Source organism: Parus major, chromosome 4, assembly GCF_001522545.3.
Source record: "Parus major isolate Abel chromosome 4, Parus_major1.1, whole genome shotgun sequence".
NCBI classification, from domain to species: Eukaryota; Metazoa; Chordata; class Aves; order Passeriformes; family Paridae; genus Parus; species Parus major.
Window position 1 is genome coordinate 29,645,409 of NC_031771.1, and position 12,796 is coordinate 29,658,204.

At 34.9% G+C, this 12,796-nt stretch overlaps 1 protein-coding gene across 2 annotated transcripts in view; it reads right to left on the reverse strand.

Moving 5' to 3' along the window:
- FSTL5 (follistatin like 5) overlaps positions 1 to 12,796 on the reverse strand; it is a 275,638-nt gene that overhangs the window by 142,038 nt on the left and 120,804 nt on the right. The gene's annotated exons all lie outside the window — the stretch shown is intronic.

Genomic DNA, 12,796 nt, shown 5'->3' on the forward strand with positions numbered 1-12,796 from the left:
GGAAGGTGGGGACAGCCTACCTAGGCCTGAACGAGTGCCCAGGCTTCAGAGGCATCCCTGAGGCATCTTGGCAGGCTCAGTCTCAGATCCTGAACAGGTGCCAGAGGGCAACAAGGATTTGAAGATGAGGAACTGGGAAAGATTTAAATATGAGAGGCCTGATACTAAAAAATATTAAAAAAAAGTGAGATCGCCTCACCAAGTCACATTCCTTACCAGGCAGTGGGAGACAATCATGGCACGACACTGACACCTCTGCTTCTAGAGGCTTACCCATGTGTTGGCTCAGATCAACACCCTTGGTTTCCACAGGGGGAGCTTCTTAATTACAAGGCATGAGCTCAGGTGTATTTCAGGTGCTGAGAGCAGACATTCTGGCCATAAACTGAGAAACCAGTCTGTATCTCAACTGGGTATAATCTTCTAGGTTACCATTAGACAACTTTAAGAGACTAAGAAAAAGGCAGATAAAAAAAAGCTTTAACAGAATAAATTCAAAAGTCCACATGTGTCAGGTTTGTTATGACCAGTAGACCAAGTAATTCCTGACCTGTGAAGGCCACAAGCAGGTTAGCAAATTTATCACTGTTTTTTCCCCAAGGGAAAAAGAGTTCAAACATGTAAAAAGAAAATCATCATGATAAGGACAAATATTTCAAAAAAGTAAGGAGGTCTGATTATGGAAAAAATACAACCATTAACATTTTTTAATTAATATTTTAAATCAGGACAGAAAGACAAAATTAAGGATGTGGGTGGACATACCAACTTCTTTATCCATTTATGAGCACAGAACCCTCTCAATAGATACTGCTGAAGCCAAAGTAGGTACCAGTAACAGACATTTCTGAAATATACCATTTTAACATATACATTAAAAATAAGTATATGCTACAAGTCATGCTGAACAAAGCACTAGCATTTCTACACTGTCACTTTGCTACAAATCTCCTTGCAAAGAGTCAGATTTAGGAATCTGTATTAAAATCTGAGCATGAAGTAATTTTATGTTGCATATCTCAGCAAAAGAGTTGAGGAACACTCAGAAACTCTTCTCAGCAGAAAATTTTCCCAGTTTAGTATTCACAAGTGGGTATATATTTAGCCAGTCATTTGGGTGTTCTTTTATCTCATCATCAAGGCATGCTGCCATGGTACAACCTTCTGGAACACTGTCTATAGTAAATATTTTCCTTCAAAGCTATTTCTTATCACACAATAATGATGGGGACTTTTTTTTTGTCAAAGGTAGCCCTCTAAGTAGAATTTCACCATAGCTATGTCACATAACCATTTCATAGTGTGCATTAGATATTGTCAGATATGAAGAAAAATACTTTGTCAGAACAGAAGTATTTGGTCAGCAACAAGAACGGGCTGTTATAGAGTAGCTCTCTAAACAGATGTGGTTTCTGTTATTGTCCTTTTGCCATCTGACACTAAAATCAGGTCCAATTTATTTAGATTAGTATTTGTTCAATGCTAAAAATATCATGCTCAGCAAATATAAGTGCTATCTGTTCAGAAGAACCTTTATTCTAAAGGCACATTCACAGAATATTATTACACACCTCTTTCCCTTACCCTTTTCTATTTCTCTACCACTATATTTTCCTTGATCATTTCTGGCTTGTTAAATGAGTTGGTTTACTCACTACAGTAGGATTAACTATGTTAAAAGCAAGATTCCTTGCACTCTTGTATTGGCACCGAGTTTCTGACTATCAGAATATTTAATTCCTCATTTACTGAATGAATTAATATGCAAGGTTTATCTAAGAACACTGAACATTCCTACACATTACTGCAATTGCTCTACATTATCTTCCCCTACCCCTAAAGCAAAGAGTGATAAAACTCTCAATGTGCTTTCCCTGTGGATATAATGTTTCTATCAAACAGATGGGTGGATTTCTTCAATCTTTCTAACAAGAATTAATGGAAATTAAAAATGGATTTATGGACTAGTGGCAGATGGCTGAAGGATTTTGCTTAGGTACAACTCATGTAAATTACAAAAAAAGCAAATTCAACCTCTTGCTGTGGACAAGAGGTTACTCCTGCATTAAATTAGGAACATTCTGTTCACTGCTAAAAGGAAGTAAACACTTTCCTTTTTACAACTGAACATTACTTGTTCCAAAAGTATGTGCTTGGGAACACAAGGCTAAGGGAATAAGAAATTTGCTTTCTATTTCACAGGGTTACAGAATGCAAAAGTTTGGAATGGGTGACATCTGATCCAGCCTCCCTGCTCAAGCAGGGTCATCCCAGAGCACACAGCACAGGATTGTGTCCAGACAGTTCTTGAGTATCTCCAGTGAGGGAGACTCCACAGCCTCTCTGGGCAGCCTGTTCCAGTGCTCTGTCACCCACACAGTAAGGGAGTTCTTCCTCATGTTCAGGTGGAACCTCCTGTGCATCAGTTCCTGCCTCTTGCCTCTTGTCCTATTGCTCTGCACCACTGGCAGAACCTGGCTCCTTTCTCTTGTCACCCTCCCTTCAGATACTGACAGACATTGGTGAGTTCCCCTCACAGTTGTCTCTTCTCAAGTCTGAACAAGCCCATCTCCCTCAGCCTGTCCTCGTAAGAGAGATGCTCCAGTCCCTTCATCATCCTTGTTGCCTTCCACTGGATCCACTCCACAAGCTCCATGTCTCTTTTGTCCTGAGGAGCCCAGAACTGCACACAGCACTCCAGATGTGCCTCACCAGAGCTGAGCAGAATGGCAGGATCACCTCTCTTAACTTGCTGGAATGCTCTTCCTAATGCATCCCAGGACACCATTGGCCTCTTGGCCACAAGGGCACTGCTGGCTCAGGGACAGCTTGTCCACCAGGATCCCCACATCCTTCTCTGCGGAGCTTCTGTTCCATGCCCATGTAAAATCTAACAGCTCTGGGTCTAAAAACACTAGGACTGAAATCCTAGAACACAGTTTGATTTTGTATTCACAGTAATTTATTGCTATGCAGAAAATTGATTTCATCTGTGTTAAAAATTATATTTGGAAAGAGGACATTATCTCTGCAAAAATAAAGACTATTTATAAACCCCAAATCAATTTAAGTAGATTCTATAAAACATTTTAATAATAACCACATTTTTTTACTCATTCACAAAGGTCTTGATAACCTAATATAATACTAAGCTACAAGTTCTGAAGCCTCAGAAATTATACATAAAAAAGACAATAATTTATTTATAGGTCTCCATTAATTGTTTATGTTTCTTGAGTTAAAAAAAAGGAACTCTTCTATTTTATGTTGCTGTAATTACAGAAACTAGTCAGGGAGCTAATCTCTATTTCTGGTGAAAAAATAAAACAATTAAAAATATCTTCTGTCAATACATAATAATATTTAACCTATACTTGCATTTTAATATAATATCTATTTTAATATTATTCTTATGATCCATTTAATTTTTAAAAGCACACTGGAAACAGGTTAAGATGGTTTGGGGCACTGGTTTACTGCTGGCTTTTTTTTCCCTCCAGAACAATAACCTACAATAATCTGTGTAATCTATTTGAAATCTGTTCTCTTACTAAAAAACCCTCTATGTGAACAGTTAAAGTTATAATTACTGGGGTATTTCGGCTCTACCTAGATAGTCATGTTAGTTTCAATTCCAAAATGTTAATGGATTTTCATGTTACAGGCTTTAGGTAAAGCTAATCTTTATCAGCCTTGAGAGAAGTTGTAAAACCAACCTTAAGTGACCTCTAAGAATTGTTACCTCATCATACAATATAATTTCTGGTACATTTCCAAAACTAGCAATATTGTTCCCAAATTTTATTTGTTCCTGAAAGCATTAATATTCCTAAAAGATATTATTAACACAGATATATTATCAAACCTACCCAAGCCTACTCAGAAATTTAAAAGACAGTTTAGTCATTGCATGATTTGCTGGTAGATGAGTACATTTTGAAGAATAGTGTGCAATTTGGAAAGTAGTCAACCCTGACTAGAAGCACAATGTGTACTCAGAAGCAGCTTTCTTTAGTGATGCAACAAAGGTACTTGAAGAGCTTGAATGGCTACACACACGGGTAAATTGAGGGACATAACCCATCGTGCATTTATCAAAAACAAGTTCCTTCCACTTCAGTCACTGTTAATATTGCTGCTCTGTTGAAAACAGCAGCAATTTTGCTTTACATGTTTAGTCTACAAATCCAACAGGAATGCAACGATCTCACAAAAAGGCAATTAACTGAGAAAAAAATATAACCCTGCTTTTGACTTATCACATTAAAACACTGTAACACAGACATACATACATACAGACAGAGAAATTATAGCTTTGGCAGGAAACACAAACTTTACAAACTTAGCCCACCAAAGAACCAGTTTACGGAACTACACTCAATTTTTAACGGCTCCATGGGTAAAACACAATTAGTGAAGTCATTAATTTGTCACATATGATTACTGCTGGTAGATTACAAAGCTGGCTTCCACATGTTGTTCTTAGCCCACACTGAGAGCTATATTCTTAGAAAATGTATGTAGAACTGGTTTGTTAAAAATTGCAGCTAGAAAATTAAGAACTAAATCCCACTAACATGATACAAAGATATGTATTACTTTTCCCAAGTCTAATTGAATTTCCACATATTTGAAGTCTAAATAATCTAACTCAAAAATTTAGACTTTTCTGCTACCCTAAAGCCAAGTCTATATCTTTTATTTCATATTTACTATGGACTCCAAAGATTTAAAAATTAAGAAAGTGGGAAGGCAAGCAGTTGATATATTTAATGCTTAATTTGACTTAATGAACTTTAATTGAGTTTTTAAAGAAGTGTGTGTGGGATGGTAGCCTGAATTCTGCTCCATACTAAAAATATATTTTCAGGGAAGATTCATACTGACTGCACCTAACTTATCCTTTGAAAGGTGTATTGGCATTCTAATGATTTTTCACAGTAAGAATAAAAATAGATCACTTTTCTCACTTGAATATTTTCATTTTAAAAAGTCCTTCTATGATTTACTATTATAAAACATGACAATTACTTTTATTATGATTGGTCCAAACAAGATGAGACATAGCATGTATAAAACTCTTCCATCCATAAGGTAGAGTTCTTCTGAAGGTACCAAATGCAAGATGCAATACAAATTTGGTTTTTTTCAAGGTAGACAAAAAGATAAAAGTACAAGCCAACTCTGTCTAATTTATATGAAAACTGGTTTGGGGGTTTTTTTCCCTAAATCAATAGATCCACAAATTGCACTTTTTTTCAATAGATTTATGGATCTGTTTGGAACAGATTAGTTCATGAGCGAGTCATTGACCATTAAGTTTGAAAAGAGAAGCACAGGACAATTATACAAAGGAACAAATATATAAACACTAAAATACTTCTATTTTTTAATATAAACTAGTGAGATGGGTTTTTTGAAACCATTCTTTCAAACTATTTGATGCTAGCAAAACCAAGCATCAATTAGCTAAAGTTCCTTATAACTCCCAATTAAAGTTAATTGAATTAATAAATTGAAAAAAAAAATTCAACACAAAGAACAGTTTTCATCAAATCTTTGATAGTAAGACCTACATGGTGTAGCTTTTTCAAGAAAAAAATATGGCAGTATTTATGGGAAAAAGTAATTTATCTTGCACTGGGTCCTCAGTAAAAGTATTCAAGAAATATTTCCACATGCACAGCAATATCCTTTGAATTTTCTTTAGAATTTCCAAACATCCTGAAAATATATTTTCATTATTTTTCCCATTTTTTTCTCATCTCTTCTATTTTGTATTCTTCCTTTTATTCTAAGTACTATATTCCTCCTCACAAACTTTGTATTGGAATAAAATGGTATCCATAGTATGTCTTAAAGAACACTTTTCACTGCATATGCAATTTTGTCATAAATCAATTTTTGTCATATATCAATTATTTTGTCATAAATCAATTATTCATAAAATTGAGAGTAGATGGGTTAGTTCAAAAACTCACATGGATAGAAAAGTTAATGTAGATTTTGGTATTTCAGGTGCTTCAAGGAGCTACATGCACATGCTGTTATGAAGGGACAATGCCTTGGTCCATTTTGTCTCTCACATTCGTAATTAAAATCTTTTGCCTTTGTACCAACACTAACTTAGCTATTCGAAAGAGATGTGGCAATTGCAAAAAAACATGGTTAACAGTCAGGAGTCAGGAATCTTCCGGTAAAGTGTAGGTTTGGGTGGGTGTTTGGAAGGTCAGTCTTCAGTGGTGCTCCACATAAAGTAGGTAAGTGGTTTTGTACTCCAGAAATGCTGCTAGTACTATATTCAGAGACATAATTCAACCTATGTTAATTAAGAAAAGTATACTCAAGAAAGGTTGTCATCCTCATGAAGATTAAGAATCTTCAGTACACCGATTATCTGAACGTTATCATCAAATTCTGGATTATATAATTATTAAAATGGCAGTCGCAGTTATTTTCCGGGTATCTCAGACAATAATAAGGTTAAGTGCTCTAATGATTACTTTTTCCCCCTTATTTGTTACTGGATATCTATAGAACTTCTGAACTGTATAGAAGACCACACCCAACAAGTTAACACAGAATCAAAACCTCCTAAAACTCTTCCTTCCCAGTCTAATTTCTAAGGGAGAAGAGTTCTCTCCTTTTTAAGCTTCTCCCAGCAGTGGTATTTTATTCAAGTATCACAGCAGTCCTTGCAGCTCAGGAAAATATGTTCTGAATATTATACCTTTTATATTTTTTATTTAATTTTGTCATCCAAAAGATTGGAGGTACCAATGTCGATTCATGTAAAATCCTCATGACTAGAAAAATTGATGGGCTTAATCTATCTAGATCACTAGCTACACAAAAATAAGAAAGATCTCTGTTAATTCATTCAGATCTATGTGCCCAACCTACTATAATGTCTTGAAACAAGATGTCTCTCTGTCAGTCCCTGTTATCTTCTTCCTCTGGTCCAATCTACTCTGCAATGAGGCTTTTAGAGGCTACATGGAAGTAGTTTCACACCTGCTTTACAGCAAAATTCCTCCAGTCTAAGTCCAGAATTAAAATGCTGGAACTAGGCAGAACAAGTGTAGAAGACCTAGAAGACTGGAACACTATGTCTGAAGTGATATATGTCAGACAGAGACAGCAAAATATACCTTGATTTTTGACAATCACATCCTCTAAAGAAGTTGATGCTTTTATAATTTTCTATTGATTTTATAGAGCTAAACCGAAAAATGACAAAAAAAGAGACTTTCATTCAACAACAAAATCTTGACCCAATAAAACACCCCTTTCCCCAAAAAATCCTTTTAAGATTACAAAACCCACTGTAATGGGCAACTTATAATGTTATGTTGCTCTTAGGATTATGGGAAGAAAGACTGATTGTTAGTATAAAAATATATATTTTTGGAAGAATATGATGCAATAATTCACCAAGCATTTAGAATTTGCCAAAAAAGGTATCCTCAGAGACTGCTAAGTTGTAATAGAGTATTCAAAATGCTCTAAGAAGAATGTTGTAAGGCAGCTGAGCAGAATTCACTGCCAATAAACACAGTGAGCTACTCAGGGAAATGTCACCAGCCAGGATGACACAAAAAAAGGAAAAAACACCTTTTATTGACAGAGGAAAGGACAACACAAGTAGAACACAAGCAAGCCACTCATTAAGGTGCTATTCCACAGCCTGTAAACTAAATTTAAGAGAGAAAATCAGTAGAGTTCTGAAAGCACCAGTAGTACTGGGAGGTGCACTGCATAGGAGTAGCTGTGTTGCACAGTCACAAACAATACAGGAATAAGAGGATTGCTACTGAAGAAAAATATAAGGTGCATATGAATATCATTGTGGCATAGAAGTAAGAAATTCTTAACTTACAGTCTTTTTGATAACTTGATTTTATGACTGATCACATAGTGTTTATTACCACAAAAATGGGAGGACAATCCTGGCTCCCAGAGACTATTTCCAGTTTTAAGTATACAAGTTTAATACTTTGTAACCTGCTGAAATGGATAAGAAATCAATCTCCTATATACTTAAGACTGCAAAACTACAAAATGGAAAATCTGATGAATCGTCACCTCCTGACATTTTATTTAAAAAACCAAAACCAACAAAACCACAAACAAACAAGCAAAACAACCCCCCAACAGTCACGTTTGCACTGCTAGAAACTAATACTAAGATCACTATGGATCTGTAGAGAGATTAAAAGCAACAGATATGGAAACCAGAAATAAAACCCTAGGTGCGATTTTGAGTTTAAGAAATGCCATTTCTTTCTGAAAACTGTATCAATTGTTTGAGAGACATGCACATTGCAAAGAAACAGGAAACAGATTTCCAGAAAGATTGAAACATTTTTCTCTGAAACCAAATAAAATATTTTTTGGTTTGTTTCATTAGGTCCAGATGCACTGTGTCATTGTGAATGCTCAGCAAAATTTCTGAATGAATTGTACCCTGCCAATAGTAGTACTGGTAACTCAGCAAGATCTTTGCATATCACTTTGGCATATGAAAAGACCAACTCAATTTGTCCAATATTCTCAATATTCAATTTCTATGAATTACTTCATATTCTGTATTGTGCTACTTTAAATGCCTATGATTAGTGTCTTCAAAGGCTTTAGCATGAAACAGAACAACTGAAATTCTCTGCAGGATCAGCAATAGGAAAAAGGACACAAAATTCTTAACTTTCTTCTACTTATCATGTGGAAAATTTAAAGTTCTTAAAATGATCTAAGAGCTGGAAAAAAATCTCTTAGGAAGAAAAAACCTCACATGCTTAGCACATGCAGATTACTCAGGTATCTGTGTGGCTTGTTAATTATATTATGAGGCCCTTCTGTTCAACAGTGCTGGCAGTATTTGTGTGCTCTTTTGCAATTTTGTCTTACAACAGAAGTGAACTGTACTTCACTTTGGGCTGACAGGCTGTGCTCAGGAGTCCTAAAGTGCCTGGTAGTTTCATTGCTCCTGAGGAGTGCAGTTCTTATGGGAGGGAGTAGCCATGGACTAAAAGAGATGGTCTCTCTCAATTTAGACTAACTTTGGCTTTGATGGTTAAAACCTAGACCTTGAATTCCAATTCTTATTCAAGCTGTGACCTCGTATTGCAAGCACAGTCCAACAGAGGAGGGGCAATAGTGCTGACTACTGTCATTAACCAGGCTGCTCACTTCTAAATAGGCTGAAACATTTCTCAGAGTTGAGACTTTTATTTCCATGTACAATTATCAGTAATTGAGCTTGAACCATTGATCATCAACTTTTCAGCCTTCTGTTACAAAGCATCTCATCTTTCAGGTATTTTTTTCTTTCCTTTTTAACTTTAAAACAACACAACTACATGGTTTAATAGTGTCACTGAGGATTCCAGAAGTGCCCTGAACAGAAGTTCCCTGAAGGATGGGAAATATTTGATGAATAAAGACCTCAGAGATAATAGGCAGTTCTACTAAATGCTTTTTGGATGTTTTTCTAAATCTCTCCCAGACCTTTGGCCTTTGTTTCATAGTTCAGCTTTAATTCCCTGCTTGTCTTCAAAAAGCCAAGTCTTTTTAACCATTGAGACTGAAATTTTAAGAGATTTATGGATTCAACTACATTCAGTAGATAGATAATTTTAGGTAACATGAGTGAAATAAGTGGCATTACCAAGGATTTGAACATTCAAATTGAATAGTTATTACACAAATTAGCACGAGTATTTGTTAGGATGTAGCAAACAGCAACTAACAAAACTACAAATAACAAAAGAAGCAAAACCTAACAAGTCAAAACAGTACTTTTTGTCTGTTATTCCAAATGTACATTAGGCTCATCTGTTCATACAGCAAGGCAACATAATTCCAAAGAATAAAATATTGGAAATTCAAATGCGAAATATCTTATGCAGAACACAATGCAAATTCAACTTCCCTTTTTTTTTGTTTTGAGAATTTATAAATTTTAAAACAGATTAAAAAAATAGACAATATAGTTGCAAGATCTCAGCAAACTACTGTAGTAGCAGGAGGACCTAACAGCAGGACTATTAGAACAAGAAGCACCTTATTATTATATAGTCAACATCTGTGCTTCCTAAATGGCAAAGTAAACGAACATAATGGTTAGTGCCCTGTGTTCACATTTTGCCATCTGCATATGCATGGAAACATAATGAGTAATCAAATCAGAGAGCATCAAAAAAACCCCAAAAAACAAACCTGAATCCCTGATCTGTCTCTCCACTTCTCTTGAAAATCCATATGAAATGTGTTTCTATGCATCAAAATAATATGCTAAAGTTTATAGATAACCCAAACAATCAACACTATTACCTGTAAAAAGATCAGGATATAATCAGCAATGTGACCTCATAATTTGCCAAGCTGAAATAAAAATTTTGGAGTACGTCCTACTTGCTTTTTTTATAAATGTAATTATGTCACAGTGCTAGAAATCTGTTATGCAATTACTAAAACCTTACACATCTGGAATTTTTAAGAATAGAGGTAGTGAAAAATCCTTCAACTATTATCATGTAAGTCTCAAAACCCTCAAATAACATTCTAGGACCATACCTGTTGACTTCTATATCTATCACTGCTTTAAAGCCTGCTAATATTATTTGGAAAAAAGTAAAGAAGAGGATTAAAAATTTTTTTCTAGTTGTCATTCCTCTATATGAAGGACTTCATACCCTTTTTGCTGAGCGCACAGAAATGTCTTCTGAGGGGAATAGCAGTCCGTAAGATTTAAGACCAGGATTTCAGTTAAGGACAAAACAAGCAAAAGCGTAATCATTTCTCCAAGAGATCTGCTTCTTTGTAAGATAGGATTCAATGGATGTTGAGGTTGCATAAGTCTTAAAAGAACATTTTAATTTTATTCCATGATATATCAGCACTTTGTAAACAGTTGTCTGCATTTTATGTAGATCAGTATCGTTCAAATCCATGTTGCATCAGTGTTTCTAGAAAATGGTGGGGTTGCAGTGACTCAGTGTTTCTGCTGAATTCCTAGAGTGAACCATGGACCCACACTGCTCCTTATTGGGACAAACAAGCCTGTTAATATTACTTGAAGTCATCAAAGTGCAATGGAAAAGCACTGTTTTGTATACAAATATATGAACATTCCTTAGAGCTTAATCTCTAATTAGTAAAATTTAACCTTTAAAAAATATTTAGAATGTATGGCTTTTTTAAACTCATGGCTGAATTAGGTTGGTTTGGGGTTACTTTAATTAGTTTTAGCCTTTACCCAATTTTAAATTTTTCAAAGTATTACAGATAATCTCTAAATCATAAAATTAATGCAGTGATACAGATGGAGCAGCCATTTTGCTTTCCTGACCTTAACAAATATGATATGCAAGCAGCTTGTTATATCAGGCAGAAAGATTCAAAATTCTTCCCAGAGAGATTCAAATGTGGTTGCTCCTTTTAATTGATGTCAGGAGCTCCAAAAGGCCAAGGCAACCAGAATCCAAAGAAGATTGAGTATCTGCTCTGTATCAGTCCCATAAATGCTGACACCATGCCCAAGGAACTTAAATGCCATCTATCAACTGTTTGTTTCCCTCTACAAATAATTTTGAATTAAATTTTGCTGGAACAAGATTACTATCAAAAACGCAGTTGCTATGCACTGTAGAAATTTTAGGGTTCGCCATAATTTGCAAAGCTGAATTTTTGCAGCAGTGAAAGAAGAATAATTTTATGCACAGAGGCATTCCAGTCCTAACTCTGGGCATGACTTGCTGGCCATGTAATAATTGCACAGACATACACACCTTATTATCTTCTCATTGCCTATAGTAGATTAGTTTTCAATAAAATTGAGATTAGCAAAATTGTGGAAATGGTAGAAATACTAGAATGGCAAAATACTGGAAAGAGCTAGAGGTAATTAGCCCAGCTGGAAATGCATAGTGAGGAGCCTTTGATATGAAGTGACATGCAAGGTGAATATTTGTTTCCAGTGTACAGTGCAAACAAGAAAACATTAGAAATAATTGGCTGATTTTTTTATAACCGAGTTCAAATATTGCATATAAAAAAATGCATATAGTATAAGTCTTTATTTTTTGTCCACTTAGTTACATATGAATGTTGTTCCATATTAATAAAAATATGTTCTTTTAGAAACTAATTTTCAACACTTCTGCTCTCAATAACTTCCTTTTAAATTAGAAGGTGACTGAGATCAGAATGAAGAGAAATCTATAGGGAAGTTTCAAAACCATTTTTTTTACCCATGTTCTGACTGAATTTATAATGAAGATGTGCCTACGACTGAGGAAATTAAGAATTCCTGTGTTTTGAATTTTACAAAAAATGGATGAAGGTGGGAAGAGGTCTTTGTTTTCATTCCACATTAATGTGTCCCATAACTCTAGTGCACAATTCACTGGAAAATCTTTTCTGTACAGCAAAGTATGTGATGATTCAAAAAAAAAGAAAAACTTTATTTCATTAAATTTTAATAGTATCCTTCTTTGCCTTAGATGGTTTAGGCACAAGGTGCTTGCTCTTAATTACTCAAGAGTCTGTCCTTTATAATAGCCCTGACACATTTTGAAAAAGTGGCAGGTTTTCCTTTTAAATTTTTCTTTCTCTCAACATTTCAAAAATCAGCTAAAATCTAAGCCTTTAAAATATTTCACTGAAACCCTAAGCAAAATAAGAGCCTATATAACATGCATATTAAATAGTTAAATAAAATAATATCATTCATAATTTTAAGTTGAAGCCTATAGCTTCAACTATAGTTGAGTAATTATACAATAGTGTGCAATTA